Below are 7,249 nucleotides of genomic sequence, written 5' to 3' on the forward strand. Positions count from 1 at the left end.
TGCATCCATTTTGATTCCGTTTTCATTTCTTTCCCCACAATAAGAGCAACATTCAAATGAAAATATGTGTCATCAAAAAGGGCAGATTAAGCTTCAGAGAAAAGGTTGGGAGCAGCCTCTTCTTTACGAGTTGGGTCTGTAGACGGGCTTTTCCTCGCGGGGTCTTCCTGTGGTTCCATCGAGGGGGCGGGCAAGACCCCGTGTTCTGTGGCGGGGCTGACCGTGACACGGAGCTCTTGTTCTCCTGCAGGAAAGACAACAGATGCATTCCTGGGATGGGACGGGGGTCGGGGGGGTGTCGTGGTGGAGAGAGGAGGAGGGGAGGGGGCAGGCGGGCGCAGCCGGGGGATGGGGGGGGAGCAGCTACTTCATAAATTGCAGTCATTTAATTGTTAATATTAATTGACATTTAGTTAGTCATGGTATTAATAATTTCTTTAGTAAAGGTAGGGGGACCAGCCGAGTGAACCTGACGAGTTGGGGCGCTGGCCCAGCAGCGAAGGTACAGGAATTTGGGGAGAGGTTGAACCCAGCCGTTATTTAAAATCACACCGTGTGAGCTCCCAGTCATCGAGATCAAGGTGCTGGACCCCCGGAGCCCCTCACTCGCCGTGTCGCATTGTTGTGCTGGGCCCTGGCGTCGGCCTGCGGGGGAGTTGTGTATGCTGGACGCCCCCGCTCGGGCCCCCTCCGCTGCCCTGCTGTCCCCAGGCCCGAGAAAGGGGCGCAGACTGTGCAGATGGCACCTGGAACGCGCCTGCCAGGTGGTGAGGGCGCCGGAAGTTGAGAACGTGTTGGTGCCGCCTCTGAGGACTGTCACGCCCGTGACGAGAGGCGCCGCCATTGCTTCCCGCGCCAGACACACGGGTGACAGCGACCCCGCTCTGGGCTGGCCCTGGGTGCGAGGGCGCAGCGGGAACCCACCGGGCGTCCGCGGGGGCAGCGGGCCCTGGGACTTGCCAGCGTATCGTGTGTTTTATTATTATCTATTATATGCAGCGTGGGCTGCAGTCCTCACAGCCATAAAGTTGACCGTCAGCTCATGGACACACGTGCACACAGGACAGGGAGGGGGTGCATGGCTAAGCATCGACCAGCACCGCTGCCCTGGGTCCGTAGGGCAGCTCCGGGCGGTGCAAAGGCCCTGTTCTCGGAGCGTCTGCCCACAGCCCAGAGTGGCAGGGCTGCAGGGACCGGGGCTCCCCACCTCTCCCCGCCCCTCAGCTCCCTGGGGCCGAGGCCTCTGAGCCCAGCTGGCCAAGTAGCCAACACCCCGCCGAAAATGACCTCCTGAGGAGAAAGAAGACATCTGAAGAGTACAACGATTTGACAATTAGAATATTGAATTAGAGATTCCGTCAGCATATGTGCTAATATTTTAGAACAGAGAGCCCAAGAATTTAAAATTAGCTTTAATGAACATTCTAAAAGAGATAAAAAAGAAACCAAGAGAGCCAAGCAGAATTTGAAATAGTGAACACAATAGACAAGCTAAATGATAGAAGGAATTTACAATCAGAAAACCAGATGGAAAGAGGAAGAGACAAAAAGAAAAACTAAAATATCTGGACACTAGCGGTAAAGTGTCACATCTGGCAAATGGGGCATCCGTGCCATTTGTTACCCTCACAAGGGCGCCGTTAGGATGCACAGTGAAGCCCTTGCAGATGAAATGGTAAGTCTGGGGCTTCCTTAAAAGAACAAACGAAAACAAAAAAAAAGGACTGTAAATGGAGAAAAGGTCTAGTTGAAACAATATTGGCCGAGTGTAGGAAATTGTTGGAGCCAGCACATAGGAATGCAGTATACTCTTCTCTCTACTTTTATGTCTTTAAAATTTTTCATAAGGAATTTTAAAAGTTCAAACATAGACTTTTAAAACTAGCATTTTATGGTACTCTAAGTGCTCTGGGAGTTTTTACACAAAAGCAGGTAATGCACACACAAAAAATTTTACCACTGTAAAATGTGAATTTTCCAAGTTTTAAAAATGGAGGCTGGGCATAAAACGGTTTTTAAATGGCAATCATTTACTTCCTTGGAGAGCCGTTTTAAGGGTATCTTCATGGAAATAAGGACTTTATGCATCCGCTGAATCTTCTGTCGCCGCTCACCCTGCCTGATTTTTCTTCCTGACACTTACTGCTCTGACATAACCTGGGTTTGTTTATTTGTCCCCAACGAAACTTAAACACTGTAGGTCAGAGGCATCAGTTCACAGCTGTTCCCCGTCACTTCGGACAGCCCTGCCGTGCTGCAGACAATAAATACCCACTGAATTAACAAAAGCAAATGATTAATTGTTAAAAATGGTGCCTCAGAACTTTGACACAGAAAAATAGGCACTGAAAGCAGTTTTGATGAAATGCTTAAATGAAGAAACAACATTTAAGAAATCTTGCAAGAAGCCTACAATGTAAAAATTAAGTCTATGGTGGTTGTAAAAGCTAAGCTGAAAGTTAGAGAACGCATAACCCTGAAAACCCAGAGTTTAAGGTCTGGGTTGTGTCAACGTGGCAAAGCCTGCGGTGATGGGAAGGCTAGGGGGTGTGAGAATACATTTAGGTCTTTGTCTTACTGGGGTGGAACTCGAGCATCCATTATCTTTATATGGACACATGTCAAAGGTTTTAGTTAACTCTAGTTAATGACAAGACTAATAAGATGTTAAACCCGATTCCACTGGGAGTTTGAGTTACGCTGCTAGATAAAATGCGTTTGGCCTTTTATCTCCTTGCCTCGGGCAGGAAACGCTGGGGCTGAACTGGAAGTCACCTATGGGTGGGTAATGTCTGGCCTCGTGAAGATGAGTGTCTTGTGAATACCGGTACCTCCCCACGTCCGGCTGACCTGTAAACGGTTTCACGAGTCAAATAGACCACTTGCTTCTCTACTCATTTCTTGTTTTATATAGAGGAATTGAATATTCTTAAATACTGCAAACACACATTGCAAAGTGCCAGCTATGAGACTGATTTCGTTTTTTGCCTTTTCATTAAGCCTTCATACCTTTCCTACCTTTCTTTTTCATTAAACACAAAGGAGGCTTTGATCATGACGCTTACCAGAATTAGTGAGGAAGGGCTTTTTCAAATGATTTTTATACTTAATTCTTATTTAGTCTTTAGCTCCTGGGAATAATGATCATTACATGCATATACACATATTTTTTATCATCATTCTCCTCACTCAGTATATAACCTGAACATTTGCCTACATACTTCATTAAATTGTTACAAATTAAGTTAGAAAAGCAGTGTATAGACTCATTTTCTTTTAAAGGCATATTATAAAGTGGGTCAGTTAGTTATATCTGTATGTTTCAGATCTTGACTTCACTGTCTTCAGCCATTTATCTTATAAAGGTGTGTCCTATAATTTTATTTCTCACGATTTTCTTTCTGAAAATCCATGGAAAATCATGTTAACACTTCTATTTCAATGGAAAAGTGGGTCAGACCTTGTCTGACAGAAAATAAGTCTAATTTGGTTCACTGGTTTGACAAGGAGGGTCAGACTACATGGAGGACACTGGCCGTAAGTGGAATGAACTAAATCTGCAACTCCAAGCTTTGATGAAAATATAGTTAAAAAAACAGTATGACAAAAGCATTTTATTGAAAAATATTGAAGGGGCTAAAAAGCAATGAAATAAACATTTCAACGTTCCCAACCCTCTCAGAATATATCAGGTTAAACAAGGTACCGCTAGCTGACGGAGAAACGGGGATAAACCATAGTCCCTTGATAAGTCGATGTGAGGCCTCTCCAGTAATGTCCCAACAGGATAACACATCCTCCTCCAAGTACATAGTTTCTAACCCTTTGCTTTCAGAAAAATTTGAATGAAAGTGTAATATTGTTGACAGTTGAGAAAACATTTTAAAATTTTTATAATTTTTGTTACAGATCACCTTCTGATTAAAGGGTGTTATGTAGGAGTTCAATAAACAATTGGGGGACATTGCTGTAATATACCTCCTTACCTATGTATTCTGCAAACAACGTGTCCTGGATGTACCTCTATTTTAAAAAGACTAGAAACAGAACTAAGATGAAGTTGGTCTCGTTGCAGCAGACTGTCCCTGATCCTTGCATATGGGAACCATCTAGTTGGAAGAACAGGCTTCCTCATCTCATTAGGAGAAGCATTTTCACTAAAATGTTGCTTTCGTGTGTAATAGTTACCTGTCAATGTTGTTATATATTTATGTTGTTCGAATAATTGTGAACTGAGAGTATTTGAAAAAAATAACAATCCAGGAGATATTATTAACAAGTAAAGTCTGTTGGTCACAGAGGGAATGAAAAGGAAGGATAAGTGAAGGAGGATAAAAGATGCTGGAAGGTGGAAAGTAGAAGGTGGCGGGTGGAGGGTGGGTGGTGGATAGTCAAGGAGGATGGAGGATGGAGGAGGGTGGAAGGTGGAAATGGATAATGGATGGCGATGGCGGCTGGTGAATGGTGGGAAGTAGACGGTGGATGGAATGTAATAGGTACATGATGGATGGTGTGTGGTAGGAAGTGGATGGTGGGCGGTTGGGCTGGATGATGTAAGATAAATGGTGTTTGGTGGAAGGTGGCAGGAGGCAGGTGGATGGTAGAACGTGGCGGGTGGATGGCGGGTTGTGGATAGTCGAGGAGGATGGTGGAAGGTGGATAATGAGGGGCCACAGGTGGTTGGTGGAAGGTGGATTCTGATGCTTGGAAGTGGAAGGTGGTGTGTGGATGGTGAATGGTGACTGCTGTGTGATGGATGGTGAAAGATGGGTTTGGGAAGGTGGAACATGAGCCATGGAAGGTGAAAGCTGTAGGTGAAAAGTGGAAGGTGGAAGGTGGATGGTACCAGGTGGATAGAAGATGGTGGATGGTGTACACTGAGTGTCGGATGGTGAGTGGGGGATGGTGCACAGTGGGCAGTGAGTGGTAAAATGGGGGTGGTGGGAGATGCAAGGTGGTTGGAGGATGGAGAACAGTGGACGGTGAAAAGTGAATGGTGGACGGTAGTAATGGAAGGTGGGAGGGGGAAAGTGAAGACTAAGGGTAGAAGGCAGGGGATGGTAGGATTGGAGGAAAACATTGTTATGAGGTCAGCTCTCTTCCAATTTACGTAGAGAAGAAATGCAATCCCAATCTAAACCCCCTAACAAGCTTATCAAAAAATGTATATGGAAATTCAAAGGAGCCTGGGTCGGAGCCCCCTGCTGGTGTTGGAGAGTCTCCCGGTGAGGCCGGAGCTCATCCGGGGTGGGGTGGGGGGGTGGGGCGGGCGTGGTGGCAGAAGGGCCGTTCCCAAGGCCTCGTCCTCCTGGAGTTGCTGATTCCGGGCGCTTCCCACACACAGCACCTGCGTGTCTCACACTCTGTCTGGAGACTCCATGTCTTCTTCATCACAAACGCCCTTGACCTGAGCGAACAGATGAATCTATTGTCCATGGTTCCCAGGAACGTTGCATCCCAGGAACTTGGCATCAGAGGGGCTCTGGTGGAAAGATTTTCAGGTTTAATGTTTTCCAGGTCTGCAGTCACAGGAGGGGGCTTGTCTTTAACCCAAGGACACTGGAGTTATGTTTATCCCATGGATTACTCGGATTTTATGGGATCTTCTCAAGTCTAAGGTGGCTTCTATTTGACCTTCAAGAATGTGGATCATCTCAACCAAAAAAGTACTGTCCTCACGTTGGTTAAATTGGCAAAAGTGAGGTGTGTCTTCCACGGTCCGAGGCTGCACTTACGGTTCAATACCTTGTGTTTTCTTTCTTATTAGGAGAGTATATATATATTTTTAATGCTGCGTTTTCTCTGGGAATTGTGAACACAGGTGGCCCATTAATTTTGTGACCATATAATATATTGCCCTAACTTGAACAATTTTTTGAGTGAAAAGGGACCATCAGTAACAGGCAGGCTCACACCAGGCACCACCGGAGTGTCCTGGGCCCACAGGGGCGATGTTAACTCTTGCTGTTGCTGACCGAGAGCCAGGACACCATGGCCGAGGACAGGGGTCAGCTGACCTTCACCCCAAGCATGCCCAGGCCCAGGTTTCCTTCTCGGGTCGTGGGACGCAGTGTCCTCTCTGGCTGCCAGGAGGGAGATGGATGGGAGGAAGCCTGGTGAAGTGGGGTCAGTAGGAGGGTCGGTCACCAGAGGGACAGGGACCCAGGGGACAGAGGGGGTGGTCTGCCCTGGAGGCTGGTGGCTGAGATGAGAGAAAACGGGGAGTTTGAAGGATAATCTATGCACTGGGTGATGGGTCGGATGGAGGGGGAGGGACCAGGACAGGTCAGGAGGGGTCCTGGGGGACTGGGCTGAGTGAGCCAGTGGACCTGGTCCGTCTGCTGACCATGGGGATCTGGAGGGAAGTGGGCATCCATGGCTGGCTTCCCCAAGGATGACCAGGGGTCTGAGGTTCACTGAGCTGCTCTGAGACAGGCCGTGTCCTCAGGACCATGTTGGTCCGGGGTAGAGGGGAGCTTCTGGGAGGACCTGACCTGCACACGTTGCACACCTGCTCTGCCAGGCTCCCCCTGCCTCGAGTCTGTGCCTGGGCTGCCCTCGGACAGAGATGTCCCAGCCCCTCCACTTCTCCCTCCCGGCCCATCATCCCCTAAGACCCTTGTCATTCCTGCCTGGTCCCAGCCTGGGCGTCAGCAGGGAGCAGTACAGGGTCAGACCCAGCCCAGAACCTGTGAATCAGGAGCTGCTTGGTAGCAAGTTCTCCAGGCGATCCCTGTGCCCCTAAGGGGTGAAAAGCCCTGCAGAGAACTCCTGCTTCTCCTTCAGTGCTCAGCTCAGGGCCACCTCCTCCAGGGAGCCCTCCCTGACCTCCTGCTCGGCCCAGCCTGCTGCAGGGACAGGGGGAGAGACGGGCAGGCCCAGCAAAGAGGGTACAGGCCCCGCTCGTGGGCATCTGTGCTCCCTGAGTCTGTCTCTCCCATGGCTGTGCACGTGCTGGAGGACACCTGGCCCGTCTTGTGTCCCGCGAGGAGCGTCACCCGCTACACTCGGGGGGCAAGGGCATCACCGCGGGAGTCCTCACCCTGCACTCCAGCCCCTCCTTCCTGCCCTGGGAGGCCCCTGTGGTGGGAGCTCCTGGGAGGGGAGACCCTGATGCCAGGGATGCAGGGCGGGAGGAGCCACGTGGAGTCCAGATGGACGCCTCCTGCTCCACATCTGCCCCAGGGGAGCAGCTCTCGCGGGGTCACGCTCCTGCTCCCTGGGCTTCCCCGGCTCTCCTGCAGAGATG

This window comes from Balaenoptera musculus, chromosome 4 (genome assembly GCF_009873245.2).
Source record: "Balaenoptera musculus isolate JJ_BM4_2016_0621 chromosome 4, mBalMus1.pri.v3, whole genome shotgun sequence".
In the NCBI taxonomy this organism is placed as follows: Eukaryota; Metazoa; Chordata; class Mammalia; order Artiodactyla; family Balaenopteridae; genus Balaenoptera; species Balaenoptera musculus.